Below are 16,321 nucleotides of genomic sequence, written 5' to 3'. Positions count from 1 at the left end.
GTGGTGACATCTGCATATCTGAGGTTATTGATATTTCTCCCGGCAATCTTGATTCCAGCTTATGCTTCTTCCAGTCCAGCATTTCTCATGATGTACTCTGCGTATAAGTTAAATAAGCAGGGTGACAATATACCGGCTTGATGTACTCCATTCCTGATTTGGAACCAGTCTGTTTTTCCATGTCCAGTTCTAACTGTTGTTTCTTGACCTGCATACAGGTTTCTCAGCAGGCAGGTCAGGTGGTCTGGTATTCTCATCTCTTGAAGAATTTTCCACAGTTTGTTGTAATCCACACAGTCAAAGGCTTTGGCCTAGTCAATAAAGCAGAAATAGATTTTTTTCTGGAACTCTCTTGCTTTCTTGATGATCCAGTGGATGTTGGCATTTTGATCTCTGGTTCCTCTCCCTTTTCTAAAACCAGCTTGAACATCTGGAAGTTCACAGATCACATATTGCTGAAGCCTGGCTTGGAGTATTTTGACCATTACTTTACCAGCGTGTGAGATGAGTGCAATTGTGCAGTAGTTTGAGCATTCCCTTTCTTTGGGATTGGAATGAAAACTGACCTTTTCCAGGCCTGTGACCATTTGTGAGTTTTCCAAATTTACTGGCATATTGAGTGCAGCATTTCCATAGCATCATCTTTTAGGATTTGAAAGAGCTCAACTGGAATTTCATCACCTCCACTAGCTTTGTTTGTAGTGATGCTTCCTAAGGCCCACTTGACTTCAGATTCCAGGATGTCTGGCTCTAGGTGAGTGATCACACCATCGTGATTATCTGGGTCATGAAGATCTTTTTATATAGTTCTTCTAAGTATTCTTGCCACCTCTTCTTGGTGTCTTCTGCTTCTGTTAGGTTCATACCATTTCTGTCCTTTATTGTGCCCATCTTTGTATGAAATATTCCCTTGGTTTCTCTAATTTTCTTGAGGAGATCTCTAGTCTTTCCCATTCTATTGTTCATTTTCCTCTATTTCATTCATTTTCCTCTATTTCTTTGCATTGATCACTGAGGAAGGTTTTCTTATCTCACCTTGCTATTTGTTTGAATTTTTGCTTTCAAATGGGTATATCTTTCCTTTTCTCCTTTGCCTTTCACTTCTCTTCTTTTCGCAGCTATTTATAAGGTCTCCTCAGACAACCATTTTGCCTTTTTGCATTTCTTTTTCTTGGGGATGATCTTGATCACTCCCTTCTGTACAATATTATGAACCTCCATCCATAGTTCTTCAGGCACTCTCTCTAGCAAACCTAATAATCTATCTGTCACTTCCACTGTATAACTGTAAGGGACTGATTTAGGTCATACCTGAGTGGTCTAGTGGTTTTCCCTACTTTCTTAAATTTAAGTCTAAATTTACTAATAAGAAGTTCATGATCTGAGCCAGTTTTCTCCCTGTCTTATTTTTGCTGACTATATAGAGCTTCTCCATATTTGACTGCAAAGAATATAATCAATCTGATTTTGGTATTGACCACTATGATATTGACATACCATGGTGATGTCCATGTGTAGAGTGTTCTCTTGTGTTATTGGAAAAGGATGTTAGCTATGACCAGTGTATTCTCTTGGGAAAACTATTAGGCTTTTCCCTGCTTCATTCTGTACTCCAAGGCCAAATTTGCCTGTTACTCCAGGTATCTCTTGACTTCCTACTTTTGCATTCTATTCCCCTATATTGAAAAGGACATCTTTTGGGGATTTTAGTCCTAGAAGGTCTTGTAGGTCTTCATGGAACTGTTCAAATTCATCATCTAGCCCACTAGGTGCCTCTGTTCATGGGGATTCTCCAGGCAAGAATACTAGAGTGGATCGCCATGCCCCTTCCAGAGAATCTTCCCAACCCAGGGATCGAACCCAGGTCTCCTGCATTGCAGGCAGATTCTTTACTGTCTGAGCCACCAGGGCAGCCCAAATCTACTGTACTTCAATTTAAAAAGAAAAAAAAAGAACATCATAAAAAGAGAGAGAGAAATGACATGTGATGGTTATCTGAAGGTACCCAGGTCACCTATCAGGTCACATCTAATTCTTTCCAGCTCAGCCATAGAGCCCAACCACCCTGAGAGAGAAGCCATAAATTAGATGGATTTATTTGGAGATGGGGTAGTCTGGGTGACCAAACAAATTCCAAATCAAACTGGACATAGGATCATTTATGTTCTATAGACCAGCTGTGTCATCTCCTTGTATGAAAGTGAGTATATCCTATGGGATTCTTAGAGAGCCCTCGATATCCAGGGTTGTAATAATGTAAAATGTCAATTCCATAACCAACAGGTAAGGTAGCAGAAATGATCAATGGAATAGAGATAAATGAATCATGAGGGAATTGTTTTCTTTTGCAGAATCTTGTCTTCTTTGGAACCTCAGCCACGAGTTGGATGTTCCTCAGAGACCTCTTGAGAGGAAAAGGGGCCAGGAAATTTGGCATTCTAGTGCTTTCAAAATGCTTTGTCTAGTCCTCTGGTTTTGAACACTCCCTTTCTATACTGTCTTACCAGCTGATGCAAAGGGACAGGTTTTTCATTTGTTAGTTTCCTTCCTTTAGTTAATTATTTATTTTTGGTAATTAGTTTGGAACAAAATTAGATTATATGTATTTTTTATTCTCGTTATGCATAGTTATATTTATTGCAGTGTTAACAAGTTAATATGACATATAATGTAGTGTATGTACCATATTAACTTCCTAAAGTCACACCTGTCAATCCTAATAAGATCAAACCAGTCAATCCTAAAGGAAATCAGTCCTGAATATTCATTGGAAGAACTGATGCTGAAACTGACATTCAGTATTTGGCCACCTGTTGTGAAGAACTGACTCATTGTAAAAGATCTTGGTGTGGGGAAAGACTGAAGGCAGGAGGAGAAGGGGAGGACAGAAGGTGAGATGGTTGGATGGCATCACCGAGTCGATGGACATGGGTTTGAGTAGGCTCTGGGAGTTGGTGGTGGACAGGGAAGCCTGATGTGCTGCAGTCCATGGGGTCACAGAGTCAGACACAACTGAGAGACAGAACTGAACTGAACTTCCTAAAACTCAAAAGTAAGATCTGAATCTTGATGCTCATCCATTGTCAATTGATTCATACAAGTGATATGAATCTGACATTTGCAATAAACAACTTTTTAGGTTTTTTTGTAAGAAATCAAGTTACATCTTGGCTTCCTACTCAGAAAGCTTATATTTAAAAGTTGTTCAATATGCTAAATCAGTATTTCCTATCTTCATGTTTCCCACCTCCATAATTTTTGTTTTCTTCCCTTCTATTTTCTTAATATATGTTGAGTCTGCATATGTGGTATGTGTGTACCCTTAATAAAATCAGATAATTTCATTGTTATTCTAGTGAGATTTGTGGAGGAAGATTGATTTAAGTTATATCAAAGAAAAAAATAACGGTTTCTCTTTATAACAGAACTAGTACCTTTTGGATATCTTTTGGGGTGAAAGTTATGAACATATGCATTAATAAATTTAAATGTCTAAGTAGTTAGAATTCTTTCTGTATTTTTCCTTCAATAATAAAAAAGTACACCACAAGTTAGAATAAATCCCTATTTGAATTTATATTGTATTATATTATATTATATTATATTATATTATATTATATATGTCTTTTCTCCATGAGTCTCTTCTCCTTGATTGTTGGAGTAATACTCTGATGCTTGGAGAGAAAACATAATTAAGCAAATAGAATCTGAATACAACTTTTTCTTCACTTTAACTTAGGTCTCTTTATAGCTATACATTTTAAGGACAAGAATAAATAATAAACAATGTAATACATTATCTGTACCTATTTCTCTCACTGAAGAAAGTGAACTGACAACTTTCTGAACTTGTGAAAAATAAGTTCATAAATGATTTTACTAGCAAAATATTATGATAGATGTTTTGAGAATTTGCATACTTCCAATACCAAAAACTCTAATGATAAAACAGCAATGTCTTCTTAGTCCCCAAGTTTTATATATATATTTCTGATCCAGGAGTCTCCTGCATTTGCAAGCAGGTGCTTTACAGTGAGCACAACTTGCGGAGTCCTGTATATACCTATATAGTGGTGAAGAACCTGCTTACCAATGCAGGAGATCTCTGGGTCAGGAAGATCCCCTGGAGGAAGGGATGGCAAACTACTCCAGTATTCTTGCCTGGAGAATCCCATGAACAGGGGAGCCTGGATTGCTGCAGTCCACAGGTTCACAAAGAGTCAGACAACTGAAGCATCTTATCATGCAGGCATAGGTATATGTATATATATATACTTATACCTATAATGCATCATATATATATGATGCAGTTATTTAACTTATAACAAAACAAAATTTTATTATGAAAGACATATATTCTAGAATATGCATGCACACTCCTCATGGAAAAACTAGTGATAACCCTTGCATGATGAAGGAAAAATCCCTGGTTTATTTAGTTGCTTCATACTCATTTATGCCTAACTAGCTTTTCTGCTGTTATATGATATTTTTCCAGGTTATTCTACAGTTTATTTCATAGTCTATTCCTGGATAGTCAAAACACTGGTTACCATTACACACTGCTTCTGTATACATATATCATAGCTCAGATACTTTTAGCATATTCTTGATAATATGATATACAAAATTGCACTTGCTCTAATGTCTGTTTATTGCTAATCCAAAGATTCGAGTAGATTATAAATACTTTTTTATATTATGTATTACTACTGCTATGCTGAATAATGTGCACATGACAGCCATTTTTATCTAGTTTTTTTTTTTCAAATATTTATTTATTTGGTTGTGCTGGGTCTTAGCTGTGGCATGTGGGATCTTATGTAGTTGCAGCATGCAAACTTAGTTGCAGGATGTGGGATCTAGCTTCCTGACCAGGGACTGAACCCAGGCCCCCTGCATTGGGATTGCAAAGTCTTAGCCCCTGGAACACCTGAAAAATCCCTGTTGTGAGGATTAATCTATAGGAGAGGCTTGAAACTGTGCCTAGCAGATAATGTGGTAAAGTATTTATTGAGCTTCTCCAGTGGGTCAGCAGTAAAGAATCCTCCTGCAATGTAGGAAAAACAAAAGACATGGCTTCGATCTCTGGGTTGGGAAGATCCTCTGGAGGAGGAAAAGGCAACCCACTCCAGCATTCTTGCCTGGAGAATCCCGTGGACAGAGGAGACTAGCAGGCTAGAGTCCATAAGTTTGCAAAGAGCCAGATACAACTGAAGTAACTGAGTATGCACACACACAGTGCTATTTATTGCTGGTATTAAACAAGCTTGGATAAATTGCACAAATGTTTATGTCTTTGGAAAAGTGATTTTGAGAGAAGAGAAATGAGGAAAGGAAAATTGCTGATAATAGCCATTTTGTTCTTGTAAGAGAGCAAAGGAAAGGTCAGGGATGGAATATTCCTCAAAAAGATCAAGTTGAAATCTTGATTAAAGATGGTAATGAAAACCCTGTATACGAGACAGCAAAAGAGACACAGATGTATAGAATAGTCTTTTGGAGAGGGAGAGGGTGGGATGATTTGGGGGAATGTCATGGAAACATGTATAATATCATATAAGAAACGAATTGCCAGTCCAGGTTCAATACAGGATCCTTGAGGCTGATGCACTGCGATGACCTGGAGGGATGGTACGGGGAGGGAGGTGGGACTGGGGTTCAGGATGGGGAACATGTGTACACCTGTGGTGGATTCATGTTGATGTGTAGCAGAACCAATAAATATTATAAGGTAATTAGCCTCCAATTAAAATAAATAAATTTAAATTAAAAAAGAAATCTTGATTAAAGTAAAATTATGGGGGGAAAGCAAGAGTTTACAGAAGAAAAGAAATTATTTAAATTCAGAAAGAGAGGAAATTAAATAGAATTGCCACTTTTGTTTTTACTGTTGAGTTATATGTTTTGAAATATCATTTGATTTAGAAAGTGATTTAAAAGCATATTTCAAAGATAAAACAATATTCAGAAATAATTTAAAGATAAGATGATGGAATTTTAAAAGTCTGAAGTATATAACAGTATGAGGTTGATCTAATGCATTAATTTGATGTTGAGAATCATTTTATTGAATACCTACCCTGTGGTAATAGCTATATTATGCAAAAAAGCTATTGTCTACAATCGACATAGCATGAGAGATTTCAGACATTCCTTTGTCATTTGCAGCTTTAATACAGCTTGTGGACTTGAAGGGAGTTTCATTTGTTCTCTTGCTCTCCCAGCTTTTGGTACTTCAGCCAAAGTCTCCTTTTCTGGTTAACCTGACCAGTCTTTAGCAGACCTCACCTTATCCTAGACAAAACTTGTTTCAGAAGGACTTGTTTAATTTACTCTAGAAAAATAGTCACAAAACTGGTTATACCATCTTTATTCACCACAAACTCAACCTGTAAATATCCAAACATCCAATAGAAAAATGAAATAAACTATGGTATATTCATATCATGGAGTATTACTAAGCAATAATAAACAAGCAAACAAACAAATAAATGATACCTGGTACCACATGGATGTTCAAAAACACGTTGAAAGGAAAAGCCAAGGGCAAAAGGATACATTATATCATATAATAGCATTGAAGTTAAGGTCAACAAAAAGCAAAATTAAACTATGATGACAGCAATCAAAACAGTGGTGGTTTGGAGGTAAATGGAAAACACATGAGGGCAATTTCTGAAGTGATGAAAATATCTTTTTCATGGTGTTAACATGAGTGTTCATAATTTTCAAAAATTCATCAAACTTAACACTTATGATCACTGTATTTTAGTATGTATTCTTGGCTTCCAACAGTACCTTGAAGGCCACATCATAAACAATAGTTGTGAAAGCAAAATTCTGATTTAAAAATACCAGGATTGATGATAGAATGAACGGTTCTTAAGAATCAGAAGTCTTCCAAAGTAATATAGCATAGAGTTCAGCTCCAAGGTAATATGGCATAGAGTTCATAATGACCCAAGTATTGAACAAACTTTACAGAATTAACTCCCAGGCAACCTATGTAAATGAGGAATTAAATTAGGCACAAGGAGAATTACACATTAGAGGAGAGTTGATGTGAAAGGAAAACACTCAGACAAGCAGAGAAAACTTCAATAAGCTCCCTAGAATATGCTGAGTGCCCTAGAACATGGTGGGAGGGAGATTATAAATTTAGGCATATTGACAAGTCACATCTTTGCTCTCATGTCATTTACAGAGAACAGGTTCTGACTCTGTCCCAGAACGTTTAAGCATCTGTCCTTCCATCTTAAATCAGTTCAGTCATGTCTGACTCTTCGCAACGCTATGGATCTTAGCCCACAGGGCTCCTCTGTCCATGGATTTCTCCAGGCAAGAATACTAGAATGGGTTGCCATTTCCTTCTCCAAAAATCTTCCCAACCTGGGGATCAAACCCTTGTCTGTTAGGTCTCCTGCACTGGCAGGTGGGTTTTGTTTTGTTTTGTTTTGTTTTGTTTTACCACTAGTGCTACCTGGGAAGCTCAGGATATTAAAAACCTTTCAAAATATTTGGGATGGTTAAGGAGCAGACCTTCAGCTGAGCTTTTAGTAATGACGTTCAAAGCCCCCAATATACAACCAGGTCCCTAAGGGAGCCACTACTTCTGCCACAATAAATAAATTGCCTGCCCAATCAGAAAGCTCCTGTAATATGGGCTAGATCCAGAACCTGCCATCTCCGCTTTCCTCTGAAGCACCTAATGTTTCTCAGAAGAGAAATTGATTCAGCAAACCAAAATCTCATCTAGATACTTCAAGGGAATCTAGAAATCTATTTTCATTTTGTTTTGTCTTTTAGTGGTTTAGCCTTTGCAGTGTAAGAAAACACACAATAAATAGTTTGAAATACATACTGAGTAAGCCAAACCAAATATATCACCACTCACATGCTTTTCTTCCCATACTTAATCTTCCAAACAGTAATTAAAAACAAACAAACAAACAAACAAACAAAAAAACACCCAAATTCTCCCCTTTAACACAACATGGATATCCCAATAGAAAAAACATGCTCATCCTTTCATAAAAGCAAGGAACAAAAGTCTTATCAAATATGACATCCATTTCTGAGTGATACTCTTTCAATTGCTCTTTCTGACCCTGTGTAATCTATGGAATAAACAATCATTTTAGTTACCATCAACATTCCATGTAAAAGAATAGAAAAAGAAGATAAACAAAGGGAAATGAATAATACTTACAAATTTATAGAAATAACACAGGAAAAAGATAAAGTAGGCAGAACACTCCTTATTTCTACAACCGAATATCTGTTCATAGACAGTATTCATAATTTGACACTGATGAAGGTAACAATGTAGAGTTCAAATTCAGTAACTTTACAACTAAATGTTGCATGTGATTTGGGTTTCTCTGGTGGCTCAGATGGTAAAGAATCTGACTAAAGTGTTAGTTATTCAGTCGTGTCTGACTCTTTGTGACCCCATGGACTGTAGCCCACCAGGCCCCTTTGCCCATGATATTCTCCAGACAAGAATACTGGAGTGGGTAAGCTATTCCCTTTTCCAGGGGATCTTCCCCACCAAGGGAATCCACTTCCTCACATCTCTTCTGTATCAGTCAATATCCAATCAAGAGACAGAAAGGACATAATAAGTTGAGCAAGTTTATAAGCTCTCCTGGGGGTTAGTTACTTTGGGAAAAAGAGAACCCTAAAGAATTCAGGAATAGCGTGTGGAGTGAGCTGCCACGTCTTTAACAGCTGAACAGAGCATCTAAAGAAGGAACAGATTGGAAGACACCCCTACCTGCCCCAAACTGTGATGAAGACTTCCTTACAGAAGGTTTATTATGGCTCCCCAGGGTATGGAACAGTTTTTACTGGCTATACAGTGGAAATAACTTGTCAGGCTCCCTCTAGAGTAATGGGAGAGCTGCCTACAGGGAGGTGCCACATATTTTGGTGAGTCTTACATCACTGGCCAGTACACACTGTTGGCTAATCTGCACTGGAGAAGCATGTCAAAAGGAAGATACTAGAATCATGAAGACTAGAGATGCTTTCATCCTTGATATGGAGAAGGAAATGGGAACCCACTCCTGTATTCTTGCCTGGAAAATCCCATAGATGGATGAGCCTGATAGACTACAGTCCATGGGGTCATGAAGAGTTGGATATGACAGAGCAACTTCACTTTCACATTTCACTTTCATGCATTGGAGAAGGAAATAGCAACCCACTCCAGCGTTCTTGCCTGGAGAATCACAGGGATGGGGGAGCCTGGTGGGCTGCTGTCTATAGGATCGCACAGAGTCGGACATGACTGAAGTGACTTAGCATCAGTAGCAGCAGCACCTCTCCATTGGCAAAGTTCAAAACAACATTGTTCAGTTGCTAAGTCACGTCCAACTCTTTGCCACCTCATAGACTGCAACACCCCCAGGCTTTTCTGTCCTTTACTATCTCCATGAGTTTTCTCACATACAGTTCAATTGAGTTGCTGATGTTATATAACCATCTCATCCTCTGCTGCCCTCTTCTCCTTTTGCCTTCAGTCTTTCCCAGAATCAGGGTGTTGTCCCACAAGTTGGCTCTTCACTTCAGGTGTTAAAATATTGGAACTCCAGCATCAGTCCTCCCAATGAATACTCAGGTTTGATTTCCTTTAGGACTGACTGGTTTGATATCCTTGCTGTCCAAGGGACTCTCAAGAGTCTTTTCAAGCACCACAGTTCAAAAGCGTCAATTCTTTGGTCCTCAGCCTTCTTTATGGTCCAACTCTTACATCCATAAACGACTACTGGAAAAATCATAGCTCTGAATATATGGACATTTATCAGCAAAATGATGTCTCTGCTTTTTAATATGCTGTCTAAATTTGTCATAGCTTTCCTTCCAAGGAGCAAGTGTCCTTTAATTTCATGGCTGCAGTCATTGTCTGCAGTGATTTTGGAGCCCAAGAAAATAAAATGTCATTGCCTCCACTTTTTCCCCTTCTATTTGCTGTGAAGTGATGGGACTGGATGCCATGATCATAGTTTTCTTTAATGTTAAGTTTTAAGCTAGCTTTTTCAGAATCAGGCTATCTGGCAAAAATAATATTTTTCAGATTCAACTCAACAATTATGGTCAGGCAATGAAACATGGACTTGGAGCTAAAAGGAAATAGATTGACATTTGATCACTAACTAGATAGCGATGATGTTGGAATAACTGCATCCCAGATATATGCCAGAATGTTAGCATCATTTGGAAAAGATAACCATCTTTTCAAAACAGTAATGTTTGTCTCAGGCAAGTGCTACAAACTTCAAAAATGGAGCTTCTTGTGTAACTAATTACAGAAAGGTATAACAAATCGAAGTCAATATATTTCCTCTGATTCCTTCTGTAAAATAAATTTCACCAATGCTATCTTCCAAACTGACATGTGAGAACTTTGATTTTGGAGATTCTTCAATATCAAAGTTTTAGAAGAAGAAATGAAGCAGAAAATTCAAGACCAAGTGTCATTATTTTCCTCTCCATGAATAATATGTGGATATATTTATTTTTAACAATATAGAGTTTAACAAGATGGTTTCTCTCTTTTCCTGGAAAGTTCCAGAATTACATTTTCTCAGATTAAAATATTGGGGCAATATATTATAGAGTTACTAAAAAATTATAAAACTTTTAGATTTCTTTATCAAATAAATATGAATAACTTCTGGGAAAACAGGGGCAAGTTTGAATTATTGCATTCTAGATAGTTGAATTAAAATAAATAGGTAGTGTATGCCTTCAGTTCATTGTGTCTTGAATTGTTTTTTAAGAAAGTATTTTTTCAGTATTGAGATAAAGAATGAATATTATAAAAAATATGCCTATGTTTGATGTGGAAAAGGGTTAACAATTTTTCTTTGCCCTATGGGTTTCCACTCATTTGAAAGAATGTCCAATATTACCTCTGGGGTTGGTACAATCTTTCAGGGGATGATAATAATTATTAACATTTATTGAGCAAATATTGTGTGCCAGGCACTCTTAGTAGACCTTTCCACATATTAATGCATTTAATACTTATAAGAAGTCAGTGAGATAAAAAATACATAATCATCATCTCCATTTTATAGATGAGGAAACTTGCCAAAACCTGACTTCCAAAAGTCAATGAGCTAGATAATAGCAGAAAATTTTCATTAAGTCTGGTTCCAGGATTTGATATTTCTACCACATCCTACCCATAATAATAATAATAATAATAATAAATTTACTGAAAACATGAAGACCTTCAAAGTGTACTCTTATTTTGTTCACAAATTCGTTCTTTAGAATACTGAAGATCAAGATTAATGACCTCAAGCCCTTAGCACCATCGGGGTAGAAGGACAAAGTTTTGCAGTCTGTGACAATATATCTTATGCATATGAAAGTAATCTACTTTGTCTATTGGCAACTATGTTTGAGAATAAAATATTTTGTGTGTAATAACTGGGGAGCAATTGGTGATTAATGTTTGAGTCATTGATAAATTGTTTAACTGCAAGCTCTTAATTTAGCAGTTGCTGATTCTGTTAAATTCTTTTCATTTTTTTTTCATATGGAAGAAATTTTTCCATCAGTCTGAGCCATTTAAAGTGGGTTTCCAGAAACCAACTTTGGGGTCTCAGAAAATCGATTTAAAAAAAGAAAACAAAAATACTTTTAATTTCCCTTTGGATTTTAAAATAGGTAGATAATACAGGTTCCCTACAAGTAACAATATATATGGAAAATACCAAAATATATTTATCTTGAAGACAGATGAACTTTGTATAAGATTACTTAAAAATACTGAATTGAGCATGCTCTGTTTATTGTCCCAAATGTATTATGGTGATTATTCATTTCTCTTCTACAGGATTAGAGTAGATGTGGAATATTTTTAAAATATTTTAACTCATGCAGAGCAGACTTCTTTCACTATCAGAAACCTGATGATCAGACTATAAACCTCAGATGGCAAGGGGAAGAGGCAAGATTTTTGTGTCTAAGGGAGTCAGATTTTGCTGTGAGTATGTAGGGAATTATGTCTCAATAGTGTGCAGTACTGAGGACTGGCAATGCACAGTTCAAGGAGGGAACAAAAAAAATCAGTGCTTTCCAATAATGTCTTTGCTCAGTGGGGAAAGAAGAGATCTTAGTACAAACCAGTTTTTATGGCCCCAAATGCTAGAAATATCTAGTCCAAATATGAGATCTGTGTGATCTAAAGGATAAACATGTCCACATGGCTAAATTTAGAAAACATTCAAGACAGCAAATCACTGTCAGTAGGCCTAGACTCTCTGCCCTTGCAACCTGGTAGCCAGAAGCTTGGGACATAAGTACTTAATCTAAGGTCAGAAAAAATAAAATATGCTTGATAATATTAGGGATGAATGAAAATTTCTGCTAGAATTTATTGAAATCTGATGTGAGATTTTGTTACCAACTTCAGAATATCTCCACCTAACTACAGTATTGAAATCCCAAACTACTGCTATCATCCACAAGGAACAGGGCTGGATACATTGGCAACAATTTCCCCAGTGTGGAAAAGAGCAGCACAGAAGGAAGCGAGGAAACAATTTATACTAATAATGTTCTGTGAAGACAGACATTATCAGTTTTGTTCATTGTCTCACAATGTTTAGGATGCCTATCAGGCGTTTCTATTCTGTGAGTGATGGAGGTAAAATGCCAAGGGTGACTATGGTTCTTGGAACACATGCTTTCTGTTTCTCTGCATTGCAACCTATTCAATCATATGGTACAATTTCTTAATCAAATCAAGAATTTGGAGGATGGTGAAATACTATTCTCATTTTCACACTGACTTTAATTAGTCCTGTGTCCTTATTATCACATATATCAGTAAAGGAATTGGGAAATGACAGAGGTTGAACATTTCCATTATATGTAATTTGAGCTTTTCCTTCCTCCTATTTCCTCTTTACCTGGAAAGTTACTAATTAACTACAGTGGGCTCCCCTTATCTGTGGTTTTACTTTCTAAGGTTTTAGTTCCTGAGGTTAACTTCAGTCCAAAAAACATTCAATGGAAAATTCCAGAAATAAAAATCCATAAGTTTTAAATTGAACACTGAGTAAGATGATGAAACCTCTTGCTATCCCACCTTGTCCCACCTAGGATATGAACTGGTCCTTTGTGCATCATGTTCTGCCAGTCAGTCACTTAGTATCTTCTCAGTTATCAGATTGACTGTAGAGGTTGTGTTCAAGTCACCCTTATTTTACTTAATAATGGCCCAAAAGCAGAAAAGTAGTGATTCTGGCAATTGGAATATTCCAAAGAGAAAATATAAAATGTTTCCTTTCATTAAAAAGATGAAATCACATGACTTAAAAAGGAAAAAAAATGTATGCTGAGATTGTTAAGATGTAAGGTAAGAACAAATCTTCTCTCTGAAATTGTGAAAAAGGAAAAATTAATTTGTGCTGATTTTGCAGTTGTATCTCAAAGTGCAAAAGTTATATCCACAGTGCCTGGTAAGTGCTTAGTTAAAATAGAAAAGACATTACAGTCATACAATAAAACATTTTGCGAGAGTGTATTATTATAACGGATATATTTTGTATTAGATATTGCTGTTAATATCTTACTGTGTCTTATTTATAAACTAAATTTAAACACAGGTATGTATGTATGGGAAAAAAACTTCAGTTCAGTCTCTCAGTCATGTCTGACTCCTTGCGACCCGATGAATCGCAGCACACCAGGCCTCCCTGTCCATCACCATCTCCCGGAGTTCACTCAGACTCATGTCCATTGAGTCAGTGATGACATCCAGCCATCTCATCCTCTGTTGTCCCCTTCTCCTCCTACCCCCAATCCCTCCCAGCATCAGTGTCTTTTTCAATGAGTCAACTCTTCACATGAGGTGGCCAAAGTATTGGAGTTTCAGCTTTAGCATCATTCCTTCCAAAGAAATCCCAGGGCTGATCTCTTTCAGAATGGACTGGTTGGATCTCCTTGCAGTCCAAGGAACCCTCAAGAGTCTTCTCCAACACCACAGTTCAAAAGCATCAATTCTTTGGTGCTCAGCCTTCTTCACAGTCCAACTCCCACATCCATACATGACTACTGGAAAAACCATAGCCTTGTCTAGACAGACCTTGTTCTGCAAAGTAATGTCTCTGCTTTTGAATATACTATCTAGGTTGGTCATAACTTTTCTTCCAAGGAGTAAGTGTCTTTTAATTTCATGGCTGCAGTCACCATCTGTAGTGATTTTTGAGCCCCCCAAAATAAAGTCTGACACTGTTTCCCCATCTATTTCCCATGAAGTGATGGGACCAGATCCCATGATCTTCATTTTCTTGAGCTTTAAGCCAACTTTTTCACTCTCCTCTTTCACTTCATCAAGAGGCTTTTTAGTTCCTCTTCACTTTCTGCCATAAGGGTGGTGTCATCTGCATATCTGAGGTTATTGATATTTCTCCTGGCAATCTTGATTCCAGCTTGTGTTTCTTCCAGTCCAGCGTTTCTCATGATGTACTCTGCATATAAGTTAAATAAGCAGGGTGACAATATACAGCCTTGACGTACTCCTTTTCCTAAATTTGGTACTACCTGAGGTTTCAGGCATCCACTGGGGGGTCTTGGAATGTAACCACCACAGACAAGGAAGGACTACTAAACAACCTCAAGAGATTCCAAGAGATCTTCTCTTGGTCACGCTAAATTTTTAACTTGTTTTCTTGCACTCAAGTGTATGCCTTACTTAATTTTTTTTTTTTATAGTCTTGGGGGCTATGAGCATCTACAGTATTCAGGATCTAAAGCATCTGGTCTGAATTAATGTATGGGCTACTGGAGAGTGACTAATTGATTACAGTCAAGTATAATCATTGCTGGAAAAGAGTTCTTGCCCTTTAGATATTTCCTTCAGTATAGTTATACTTTTTCCAGGTCAGATTTCCTTTTTGATATCCCCCATCTGTCAGACTTTATTTCTGGGGGCTCCAAAATCACTGTAGATGGTGACTGCAGCCATGAAATTAAAAGACCTTACTCCTTGGAAGGAAAGTTATGATGAAACTAGATAGCATATTAAAAAGCAGAAATATTACTTTGCCAATAAAGGTTCATCTAGTCAAGGCTATAGTTTTTCAAGTGGTCATGTATGGATGTGAGAGTTGGACTGTGAAGAAAGATGAGCACTGAAGAATTGATGCTTTTGAACTGTGGTGCTGAAGCAGACTCTTGAGAGTCCCTTGGACTGCAAGGAAACCCAACCAGTCCATCCTAAAGGAGATCAGTCCTAGGTGTTCATTGGAAGGACTAATGCTGAAGCTGAAACTCCAATACTTTGGCCACCTCATGCGAAAAGTTGACTCATTGGAAAAGACCCTAATGCTGGGAGAGATTGGGGGCAGGAGGAGAAAAGGACGACAGAGGATGAGATGGCTGGATGGCATCACCGACTCGATGGACGTGAGTTTGGGTAAGCTCCGGGAGTTGGTGATGGACAGGCAGGCCTGGCGTGCTGCGATTCATGGGGTCGCAAATGGTCAGAAACGACTGAGTAACAACTGAACTGATGTGAGATTCAGACACAGTAGTAAAGTAAATTATTTTACCTCTTGAAGATATTAAAGCAAACACATGCAAATCTAGGGACAAGCAATAATTGGGGTGAGATGGTGGGGAAATGCAGTCTGAGCCCATTAATAAAAGATAAATTTTCTTAGTTAAGATTGCTCATCTATATGAAATATTTTAAATGATCACATATTATAGTTGTAATAGGAAACACTAAAAAATAAAAAAATAAAATTCTTATTGTTTTAAAAATAGCATTTATATTTCAAGATCTCAAGCACCTTATTTGGATTGCGTATTGTTCTTCAGAGTTTGGGGAAAAAAACGTTATTGAGTATTAACAGGTGGTCAAGTACTAAATGTTATGGGGAAAGAGAGGAATCTAAAATAATGCCATTTCTTTAAGCCTGAAGTTGACAATCATGAACTTATTGATGTAGAAGAAAAAGTTGGAATATCTGAAGGGAAATTTCTCAGCTACATCACAGTTTAACTGTCTTAGATTTTGACAGTTCTCAACATTGAAATGGTGATGTGCAAGACCAACAAAGAATTAGTCTACAGCTTCCTAGGTTATGTGGGCATGTGGTTTTAGTAGGAAGACAATCTTTTATACTTATTGAGACCATGGTCTCTGGAATCAAACCATCTGGACATAAAGATCTGGTTGTTCAGTCTCTCCAACTGTAGATTAGGTGTACTAATGGTTCTTATTGAAGAGCTATAGTTTGAACATTAAATGTGATACTATATGTATAACATAAGGTAGAATTATGTTAAG

This window comes from Capra hircus, chromosome 6, assembly GCF_001704415.2.
Source record: "Capra hircus breed San Clemente chromosome 6, ASM170441v1, whole genome shotgun sequence".
Taxonomy (NCBI): domain Eukaryota; kingdom Metazoa; phylum Chordata; class Mammalia; order Artiodactyla; family Bovidae; genus Capra; species Capra hircus.
The sequence above is the reverse complement of the archived record's forward strand: the minus strand, read 5'-3'. Positions refer to the sequence as shown.